At 45.3% G+C, this 12245-nt stretch overlaps 1 protein-coding gene across 6 annotated transcripts in view; it reads left to right on the top strand.

Moving 5' to 3' along the window:
* The window catches only part of BIN1 (bridging integrator 1), a 112358-nt gene that overhangs the window by 22722 nt on the left and 77391 nt on the right, over nucleotides 1-12245 (top strand). The window lies entirely within an intron of this gene.

Here is a 12245-nt window from a genome sequence, read left to right as displayed (position 1 = left end):
TATCCCAATGACGTGATCTTACCCCTGTAATGTACTATCATAGTCTCTGAGTTATGTTCAAGTCACGCCAAGAACACGGACTGCCTACTGATGACTAATTGCTATGTCATTTTGATGTTAATTGTGGACACGCCTTATAACAAGGGAATACATTAGTTTCCAAATATCCATTTGTGTTTGAGGCTTTATTACTTATTGGTTGTTGTCTGGCAGTTTATTTACAGGGTGGTTTGCTGAATACATGATATCCACTGGAAAGTTCATATTTCTGTTTAATAAATAGTATCTGAATAGCTCGGATAATGTCTAGGTCGACTACATATGGGTGACACATGATGAAAGTCAACATAGTTATGTTTGACACAGGAAATGTTCAACATGCATTTTTTTGGGGGGGATTTTCCTTTTTCTTTCCTTTTTTCTTAACTTTTACATTAACATCCACTTGGACTCCTATTGGCAACAGTAAAGTGCGCTGAGTGCAGCCATACTGGGGCAGTCCACCAAAAAAAGTGAAAATTTGTCGATCTTGTGCTCGTCTACCTGCTATACCCCACCCTTGATAAACTGAGTTTTGAAAATTGAAAGATTGGAGAAATATGTTGGACCTTAGACGTTCACTTTGCTAACCCCACTCAACATGGATTCATTATCTAGATGAACTGCTCTTTCTCCCGGCTTCTGCAACTGCAGTTCCTTTTTCTAAGCACAGATTTTGTTTTGGTGTATTTTATTGTAAATAAACAGTGCCACATTTGATTTTGAAATATAATATCGTAAAAATCTTTCTTTCTTTCTTTCTTTCTTTCTTTCTTTCTTTCTTTCTTTCTTTCTTTCTTTCTTTCTTTCTTTCTTTCTTTCTTTCTTTCTTTCTTTCTTTCTTTCTTTCTTTCTTTCTTTCTTTCTTTCTTTCTTTCTTTCTTTCTTTCTTTCATCTCTGCATGTAAATCTATTGTTTAATTGACTCTTGATTGGTCCCCCATTCGGCTATACCTAGAACCATCAACGTATCTACAGTTGGTGCCAGGGACGCTGTTACTAGAGGCCCAGGTTTGCCTGTTTAACAATTTGGTCTGATCCATTGCCCAGCGTGAATTTACATCATAGGTGCAGATTCTGTGGGTGCTTGAGGGCCCGAGCACCCACAGAAATTGATGAGCACCCACCCGCCCGTGTCCCACTGCACTCCCCCTCCCTTTGGCACCGTGGGGTTTTTTCTTTTTTTTTTGTACCTGCACTGTGTGGGCATTTATGTATTTGGCACCGTGGGTTTTTTTTTGTACCTGCACTGTGTGGGCATTTATGTATTTGGCACTGTTGCTATCATTTGAATATTGGAGACAGCTGTGCTACGTAAGATATATCAGTATTATTTTGTGGTCACGCCCCTTTCCCATGAAGCCACTCCCCTATATTTTTGGCTTGAGCACCCACCAGCAAAAATATAAATTGGCACCTATGATTGACATTACATTTTCAGTTAGAGGTGTGCATGCTAGATGTTATGTTAATCTGGTACTCAGTGGCGTAGCTACGTTTTTGGTGCCCCCCAAGCACCCCTACCCCCCTGCCCTGTTACCCTGCTACCCATGCAAACCCCCCCCCCCAATCCCCCACAGCCTTACCTATCGAGGTGGTCCCGGCGGCTCCGTTCTTCTGCTGAGGACCACCACAAAATGGCTGCCCCCATACAGCAGACAGTTTCAGAGAACTGTGTGCTATATGGGGGTGGCCATTTTGTGGTGGTCCTCAGCAGAAGAACGGAGCCGCCGGGACCAGCGAGATAGGTAAGTCTGCGGGGGATTGGGGGGGGGGAGGTTTTAACTATAGCACCGCAGCCCCCGGCGCCCCCACATGCACAGCGCCCCCCCCCCCCCCCCCCCGCGGTGGCAGGGGCTGCGGTGCTATAGTTACGCCGCTGCTGGTACTGTAATGTGGCAAAATACAAACTGGAAGATGCTTGCAATGTGCCAAATTCTTTTTCCCTTGTCGTGTTACCTGTTACAGTTGCAGAAGGTTCCTAAAATGATAAATCAGTATCAGGGACAACATTTGTATTTTGCTGTGACTCTCCCACACCTCTCATATACCTTGCTCCCTTCTTCCTCCCTTCCACTTGCTTCCTCTACAATGAAGCTGTCTTTGCCCTCTGTCCTACACTTACTTATTGATTTACGATTTCTTACTCTTCCCTCCCCCCAACCACCTAGTGTAAAATCTCCTCTAGCCTTCCCACCATTCTGCCCCAAGCACTGAGCCTTTAAAGACTTACCACATGATTTTTTGCATTTATGGAAATGTCTCAATGGCAGAATTGGGCTGTTATCACACCGTAAGCTGGAGTCTGATTGGCTTAATCGGTTATGTATGTATTATGGAACTACTATAACAACCTTACAGACATATAACATGTGTATTTAATTTAAATGCTTAACGCCAAGTTTTGTTACATTGCTAAAAGCAGCCAATGTGTTAAATATTTTGGCTTAATATAGTAGTCCCACATTGCTAGATCTCTTCATGACCTCATCCTGTTAATTGCCAATATCCACTATATAGAATTGTGCTGAGGCCAGGATTGAGGACACCAGGATCCCATTCACATCTCTGGATAATCCCCCACTCTACTTTTCCTGTCTCTTGTGAGTATCCCGTAAGAATGTGGAGCAGCTGCTGCTAACTCTACGTCACTGTGTCAGCCTCCTGTGCAGCTGTCGCGCTGCAACTCTCTCCAAAGTGTCACCTCTCCAGGGCTGGTGATATTACTGTACTGTGCTACATGTAAAAATGCCAGACGCCTGCTGGCTTATATTGGGGATTGGCTGCACCCTGCTTTAGATACTTACTGGTTTTTATGAGTCACTTCTTGCTGAGTTTTTGCCAGCTTTGGCTTTAGGGTATTTTTTTTTTTTTTTTTAAAGTGATCAGTAGCAATCATCTTCCCCTACCACAGATACTGTAGTCCAGCACAGCTGTCTCGGACATCTTTCTCCTCCTAATCTTTATCAGAATAGTGTCAGTATTTGAGCAGGTGCGGAACTTAACCTCTCTTGTAACCTAGTATCATTCTACAAAGTCCTAACGAGTTGAACAGCTGAGATGGATGAGTTTTGCACAGGTCTCTCAAGCATCCCTGTGCTGTAGTATTGACTGGCACTCTGTGGGCATGGTCCGTCAGCATGGGTGTTTAATGTGCATGGACCATTAGAAGATAAGAGGAGGTAAAAGCTAATTCAAAAAGATGTGCTCAGTGCGCTTGGTCCCATTAGCACAGTGGTGGCCAACCTGTGGCTCTTGAGCCTCATGCGGCTCTCCCCCTTGTAAAGTGTGGCTCCTGCTCCCACTGCTGCTCGCCGCCCACCGTCTGTCCCAGTCCCCCCTGCTGCCGGTTCCCTGAATCCCTTCTCCTTCTGAGGGGAGGAGAGCACGCATCGAGCATCTCTCCTACCCCTTACTGTGCATCCTTGTGACTGGGCCGTCCGCCAATCAGAGCTCGTGGGCCAGCAGCCAATCAGGAGCTGGCCAGCGAGCTTTGATTGGTGGGCGGCCCAGTCACAGGGAAGTGAGGGGGAAGGAGACGCGCGGTGTGCTGTGCTCTCCTCCCATCGGTGACATGACAGGAGGACTGCAGGGGGACACCAGACTGTCCTCTCCCCGCCTGGCAGCAGCAGCAACAACGGTGAGTGCTGCTGCTGGGAAATTTGCACTGTGGGGGCATAGCAGTTTGTGGCACTGTGGGGGCATAGCAGTTTGTGGCACTGTGGGGGCATAGCAGTTTGTGGCACTGTGGGGGCATAGCAGTTTGTGGCACTGTGGGGGCATAGCAGTTTGTGGCACTGTGGGGGCATAGCAGTTTGTGGCACTGTGGGGGCATAGCAGTTTGTGGCACTGTGGGGTCATACCAGCTTTTTGCCACTGTGGGGGCATACCCGGCACCGTGTGGTGCATACCTGGCACCGTGGGGGGCATATGTGTATCTGGCACTATTGGGGGCATATGTATATATGGCACTTTGTATCACACCCACCCAAGGGGTCAAAATAGATCACGCCCCTTTTTGTGGCGCATGCGCCTTTGGCGCGCGCATGATGTCGGCTCTTTAGCTTGACTACCGATATTTTTCGGCTCTTTACCTCTGACTGGTTGGCCACCCCTGCATTAGCAGATGGGAGGAGATCACTAATAACCCTATGTTGGACGCTCAGTGTGTTCTCATTAGCAGGTGTAAGGACATCCAATCTGTGGATGCATGCATTTTGTGGTCCAGATAAAAGCTTTTCCTTGGAATACGGCTTCTTTAATTTATAAAGAACCAGTCTCCCAATCACCTCAGTACTTTATTTATTACTAAATGAATAGGCTGCATTCTTATAGTTTATTCAGTCCACAAACTGTCTTTCACCACTTTGTTACTTGGGGGCGTGAATATTCCTAGAGAATTTATAGGCTGCATCACCAGGATTAAGGACTCCACCCCCCCCCCCTCCCCCAAATAAAAAATGTCTGCCTCTCAGCCTGGAATGGGAAAGAGACCCATACAGCAAAATTACAGGGTCACTGGATTGTTTTGTTAACTTTGTACTTTCCGTTCGAGATTCTGTGTAAATGTCCAAATCCATTTGTAAGTCACTCACCATCGAAGGATTTCACCACTGATCACAGGCCCTAAGTAGCCCTGGACTTACTCGCTGGGGCATGCGGTCGTATTGTCGACTGCAGTTAAGTTGTCATTCGACACCATTGGGTCGACATGGGTCAAGGTCGACATATAAGTTAGGTCGACATGGTTTTTTTCATGCCTGTCAGTCGACATGATTCCATGTCAACTGTGTCGACATTCGGGTGAAAAAACCCATGCCGACCTTGACCCATGTCGACCTTCCCACCTGTCGACCTAACTATGGTCGATAAAACGATCCACACCCCTCGCCGGCTGTGATAAAATCCGCCAGTCTGAGGCCGATGCAGACGTCATACAACCTCCCCTACAATACTTGGCCACATCTGCATTTTCCCTATGCATGTCTGCGTTTATTCTGACACGTCTGCAGTTTTTAGTACACCCATTAAATGGCCGATTACCACCCCCAGACACCATGTTCCTATCAATCACCTTGCAAACCACTACCAAATAAAAAAAGTAGCAGAATTTCATCACTGGGCGGTGTCACGGAGCAGGCGCCAGCGCAGTCTATCTATAATCGGCCACTGATAAAGCATAGCCATGTTCTGAATTGGAAAGTTTCATGTCGGGAAGAATGGCTACTCCACACCACTTATATAGGTTGTGGGCAAATTTTCTATATGAAAGACGCAATATCCATTTGTTTTGCTGAGGCATAACGGGGCAGATGTATTAAGCCTTAACAAGAGATAAATGCAAGAGTTGTAAAGAGAGATAAACGTCCAGCCAATCACCTCTTAACTGCCATGTTACAGGCTGTGCTTGAAAAAAGTCAGTAAGGAGCTGATTGGCTGGACGTTTATCTCTCTTTAACACCCTTGCATTTATCTCTTGAGGCTTAATACATCTGCCCCAGTGATGCTTAAACCTTAAGTCTGCATATGGTATATTCTACCAGGCCATCTAGTATTGAAATCATTTTGAAACCTTTGTATTCAATACAGTATTGTGAATAGGGGCTGGTTATAGTTGTCAGGAAATCCGCAGCATATCTGTATTTGTATTGGGAATGATTGATATTGCTGTAGCGCTGTCCTCTAATCTGTATCCAAGGAACATGCGTTGTAATGTGCAGCTGCAGCGCTACTCTTAGGTCTCCCAGCATTGTGTCCTGAGTGATGCCGTTTGATGTCACCATTTGTGGATTGCAGAGTTTGCTGTATTGCAGGGTGACATCGCTGGTGGAATTGATGACTAGAGAGAGCGAGGGCTTAGAATAGACTGCACATTTGGTGCAGGAGACAGCTGGAAATGCTGCATAATACATTAATACATCCAAGGCCTGACATTTGACTGGCAGAGACCTCACCGTCTGTTCACCCTCTTGCTTTATTTTGAGGAGTCAGACCTGGTGACATTTTGAGAATGGCTGCTCTGTCCTGTCGGCTAATTATAGACGTTATTCATATTCCGAGTTCTCAATGGACAGAGACTATTAAGACTTCTGCTGTAACAATGATTTTTCCCTTTTTGAGGAAATGGGCAATTACCAGAGAATAGTTTAACAAATGCAAGAACTGCAATATTGTATTTGTCATTGCAGTCATAGAGAGACGTTACAAAGAAATTCAACCATGTTTTTATTTTTTTAATTTTTTTGTGGCAATAAAGAGGTGAAACCTATAAACCCAAAATATGATCTCTTTAGATTAATGTTCCACCATATGCGGGGGGTAGGTATCCAGTCCCTGGGTTGATAATGTCTAGGTCAACCAGTCACTAGGTTGACCACTATTGGTCACCAGTGACTAGGTCGACACGTAAGAATGGTGACAATGACAGAAAAAGGTTGACACGCGTTTAGACTGACTTGGATCATATTTTACTATCCAAGAGAGCATAGAGTCCAATTGCAATAGTGTGCTAAACGCAGTGAGTCACCGTGCCCGAAGCATTGCGAGCTATGCGGGTGGATGTGGAACACTTCTTTGGTGTCCATGTCGATATAAAGTCAACATAGACACCAGAAAAAAAAAACATGAAAAACTTCTTTCAACCATGTATGAGTCGACCTTCTGTCACTGTCGACCTGGGGTATATCGATCATTTTTAGGTGTCAACCTAGGGCCAGATGCACTAAGTGATAAAATGGTTGGTTGTTTATCACTCTCCAATCAGCTCCTGCCTGACATTTTTCAAACAGTCTGTGACATGGTAGTTAGGGGCTGATTGGCTGGCTGTTTATCACTTTTGAAGCTTAGTGCATCTGACCTTTTGTCACTGTCAACACCTAATGGCTTAGAAATGGGGCTGAAATCGCCCCGTGCATAGTGTTTGAGATTTGACTGGATTGCTTAGAAATTAAGCACAAGTTGATCTGTGTGTGTAAGGCCCATAGCGATGTGGGACCCTGCACATCTCTATCGCTGGGAGATGAAGGTCATGCATGCACGATAAATCTAGTTAAATTGTTTAGCAAAAGACTGCACATCTCCAATTTTTTTTCTTTTTTTTAACTAGCGATAGCGTTCTATGTTTTTACCTTGCTTAACTGAAATTGCTTATAATTTATCACTAAGCACAATCACTGGCGCACATCGCTGGTACATTGCTGGCTTTTTTTTTTTTTTTTAGCGATCTACATTCCACGAAGCTCAATGGAAAACGCCCATGCTAAATCGCTGCCGCAAATCACTATGTATGTAGGCCCCATTTGTACAAGAGATTGTGCTGAGCGATTTAGTATGGGAGATTTGTGTTAAGCAAAATAGAAAAATGACAGTGATGTAGATTGAACAGATCCCTTCTTAAAACACTGATTTGCAGTTTCTTAATAAGCAATCAGACTAAATCTATACTTCAGGCTTGACTGCTCTAGACCAGCTATGGCGACATGTGGTGCCGCCCATTGGTACGAGGCATACACACTGGGCGTTATTCTGGTTGTAGCAATGTTTAGCGTCTAAGCACGCGCCGTCCTGTTTGCACCTAACTTTTTTTCACTGAGTGACCATATTGCCAGTGATTTCATGTGCTGTGGGAGATTAAACTCTAGGAGTGCACTCCCGCGGCCAGCCCTTCATGGTCGCTGGTCGCAGGAGCGCGCTCCTCCGATTATGGCTAAAAATGATGCACAATGCACTGTGCACAGCGACCAGCGATTTCTAGTCAGAATGAGGTAGAGACGGAACAGCTTGCAATTTTCATCCAAAATCGCTGGTCGCTGATGGAAACTGTACATTGAGCAATATATTGCTGAGAGATTTTGCCAGTACACTGAGCGATTTTAAGCCAAAATTGCTCAGCGACCAAATCGCACCGTGTATACACATCTGTCATCTATGGGGGTTATTCTGGTTGACATGCACAGCTGTGAAATTCACACGGCCACCCACCCCCCCTCCTTGCATACAGTGTTCCCCCACATGCGCAGGAATGGATGTTTAGCATAAACATCCATTCACAGCTTACGTGTGGGGAGGAAATCATTCGATGGTTGCCGACCATTGAATGATTTCTACAGCGCTCACAGATGTAAGAGACCGCTCTGGTGTCTCACATCTCTGAACGCCCTGTGTGGGAAGCGGGCAGTCAGCTGTCTAACCATATCATCAGGAAATCATCATGGGAATGCCCATGAAACACCATGGGTGCAGCTTATTGCGGCCTCCCCACCCACACTGCTAGGTGCGAACCGGATGGGGAACAAGTGCCCACTCACACCAATCGGCTGCATAACAGTATAAGCGCAACTGCTCGCCATCGCTCTCCACTCCCCATAGTTGGACCCACATCACTTTTTACTATCATAGGTGAGAAGAGTCTGCTAAATTGGCTGTTGGGGATTTCGTTTATATAAAGTCACTCCCATTCCTTTTCCCTCCAATTGCTGACCTGATTCTGCATCTACTTTTCTGACGCTACAACTTGTAGTGCAGCCTGGTTGCCCCTTTGCCGGTATTTCCTTCTAACCCTAAATGATGCCCATACTGAGCTGTACTCCAGCTATTCTAAATGTCCACAGTTTTCATTCTCAAATTATTAAATGAATGGAACATTCTTGAGGGAATTATCGAGCTTTGCAATGAGGTTATTTCTATGGAAAGTTTGAGCCAGTGGTAGACTCTTTTTTTTGCTGGCCCCAAGGTCAGACTTTTGCTCCCTAGAGATTGAATGTTATACATTTGTTTTCCCCGTCTTCTGTAGCATGTATGTTTCTGTGTTTGTACTGTGCATTCTTCGATGAGCAATGCATGTGTGGACATTCACACCTGAGGAAAGTGCAGAGATTGTATATCCATGTAACTGTAGGTGATGCGGTATTGTATATATGGGTAATTAGGTCTGGTTTCAGATGGATGCTCTGTAACAGGTTAGGGCTAGTCATGATCACTAAGGGTTGAGTATGATATGTCAACATTATCAGCCATAATGTCCAAATGCATGTTGACACTCTCAGGAAACGACCACTTACTGGCCCCAAAAGCCGACTTCCTGTCAGCCAACTTGCGAATGTCCAGCGATTTAAAATAAAAATAAAAAAATATGCATGCGCAGTCTATTGACTATTGCTGGCAAATCTAGTCTGAATGAGACCCATTGTGAGAATGTAAACCCGTTGCATGTTGACATTTAACAATGTAGACACCATAATTGTCAGCATTGCTATGAACTTTCTGGCTACATACTGAAACAAAGTGTAAGGATAGGGGTGGTCTGCTAAGAGGCGTAAAACTCTGCATATGGGGAATATTAAATTTTTTTTAAATAGTTTTTTTATGAATATGATATGGAAGCAATAACGGTCTACTTTTGCTTAACTCTGCATCCAATGTGTTGTGGGGCTTATAATGTACGAATAGTAATGTCATTGGGTAACTGTTTTCCTTAGTCCAGTAAATGTAGTAACTGTTGGGGAAACAGATCGGTTGTAGAAATGACACTGCAGAGATGTGAGTCCCGTGCAGTGACCCTTTTCTCTTCAGCATACTCTGTGTAATATCCTTCATTTGCCAGCTCAGGACCTCGGCCTAAGTAGAGAGTGTTCGGATCCACAGTCTTGTAACCGAATCCAGATGTTAAAAATAAAACTGCTGAGACTCAACCTGATCCTGATATCTGAGAGGTGGTAATCTATAAGGGCCAAATTGAAGGTGGTTATTTGGCAAGGGAAGAGAAAGTGGAATTTAATGCTGCCTGTATATTAAAGGTTCACTATAATGAAACTGTAATACAGTACATGAAACACGTTTCAGAGTTTCAAATTGTTCATTCATTGGTTTGAACCATTTCAGATACTTAACTACTATAGCTTATTATATTTTGTGTGATCTGGGAGGAGGGGAGGGGGAGGGGGGCATGTTACTAGAATTGTAGAATTGCATCCTAATTTTTTCATTGTAATGCTGCAGCTCTGCATTGAATCAGGAGCGGTGTCTTCCTGGAATCGACCAGGAGGAGGCAATTAACAGTGAGTCGCATTATGACACCTCACCTGCCTGCACCACTTCAGAATTCCAAGATAATTGTCACTTATGCAATCCTAGTACAAGACTGGACATTGAGGAGCTTTAAGGGGCATACACACGGAGCGATTTTGTGCTCTGTATGCCCCGAGCGATTGCGATGCACGGTCACACACGTCGCTTTCGCCTGCTAACTAGGTCAGTGAATGCAGTCAAAATCTAGTCAAATTACTTAGCAAGTTACTGCAAATCTCTCTGTGTGTACAGAATGAGCGATAATGATCAAGATCTATCATTCTGAACCACTACCCTGCCTTTTTTTTTTTTCTTACGCAAAATAGCTTATCACAAATCACTGCATGTGTATCTGCTCTCCATGGTTGATCTGGACATAGGGAAATTTCCTAACCTAAATAGCTTAGCAAAATTGCTTAGCACACATCTCTACGCGAGTATGCCCCTTGGGTGTGGTATGGCGCTCCGACAGGGGGGCGAGCGCAAAGAAGCCCCTTGCGGTCTGGCCACGCTGTGGGCTGGCTCGTTGGCTTGCTTCCCTTGCCACAGGTTTTATTCTCTCTCTATGGGGGACATGAACCTCCACAAGGGAGACTTGCTCCTGTCGGTCATTCATCCAGCACCCATGCCCCTTTACTATGGGCATAAACTCTGTGGTTTGGAGGCTGAACATTAAAACCACATATGATGTGTAGCAGATTGCATACCCCTAAGCCTGGTTTGGGTCATAGGGTCGACAGCACTACGGTCGAGCCAATGTCAACAAATGGGAAGGTCGATATTGGCTAGGTTGATCGTTTTTTCACTTTCTTTTTTTTACCCGAATGTCCACATGGACACCGTATTGGAGCACTGCATCCCCTCGCATGTTTCGCTGCACTCGCCATGCTTCAGGCATGGTGCCTAGCTATGGTCGGTACACTATTTTATTCTCCCACCACTACCCTAGGCATGAAATATCACCTGTCGGCTAAAAAAAGTGAATAACCCCATGTTGACCTTTTGATTGTCGACATAATGACATGTCAACCTAAGCACATGTCAACCTTCCCATGGCTTATGTCGACCTTCAGTGGTCGACCCAATGCATGTCAACCTTAGTGCTGTGGACCTAACGACCATATACCCCTAAACTACACTGGGTCAGCATGGTAAAACTGGATGATAGACATTTGGTTCTCTCCTTTTTCTACCAGCCAAAGTGCTGTCACATCTCGCCTATCTAAAGGGGCCTACACATGTGAAGACGCTAGAACACTCAGCAAGATCGCTCAGCACACAGCAATGAGTCAATGCTGTGTGCTGAGCAATCTTTCAGAGCCAGTGTCCTCCAGTGAGAACACCGGCCCTGACCGATTTTAATTTCCAGCATGCTGGATATTAATCGCTGGGCGACCGCAATGTGCGGGGCTATGCATAGCTACCTCTTAGAAAATGCCCCTAAATTGCAATGTGTGTAGGCCCCATTGGTCTGACAAAATGGTCTGATACTGAATTTTACAGAAACCTGATGATGCTTCCATTGGACCCATTTGAACCTAAGCACAATGGGTCCTCTGTCAGCACCGGCAGTGGCCTCCAAACTGCAGCTGTTTTTGGGCAGAGGTCTGCGTGGGACTGTGTTGCTACCTTGTTCTCAGGGCCGGTGTAAGGCTTCTCAGCACCCTAGGCAAACTTCAGCCTATTGTGCCCCAGACACACACACACACACACACACACACACACACACACACACACACACACACACACTGTCACCAATACCAATCCCTTAAGGCATACTTGCCTAACATTCCTGAATGGCAGGGAGGCACCCAAAAAGTGTGTGGTTCACCCAGCATACTGGAAAAGTGGGCAAGTCCCCTGGATGCCCCCCTTTGCCATCCACAATAGAGTACAAGGAGGAGGGGGCAGCAAAGTAGGGAAGTATGCCTCAAGGGAAAGTATGAAGGTGAGGTCTTAGACGTTCCACAGCAGACACCAGCATTAAGTACAACAAAGATCCTCATAGACATCCTTGAATTTTGATAGGCAGTTCCTGGCGCCCTAGGCAGCTGCCTAATGGTAGAGCCGGCCCTGCTTGTTCCATACCCTCCAACATTTGAGGGTCAGAAATCGGTACACATTTGGGAAAGGGGCGTGAC

Source organism: Crinia signifera, chromosome 7 (assembly GCF_055691185.1).
Source record: "Crinia signifera chromosome 7, ASM5569118v1, whole genome shotgun sequence".
NCBI classification, from domain to species: Eukaryota; Metazoa; Chordata; class Amphibia; order Anura; family Myobatrachidae; genus Crinia; species Crinia signifera.
This window is presented reverse-complemented; position numbering and strand designations above follow the sequence as displayed.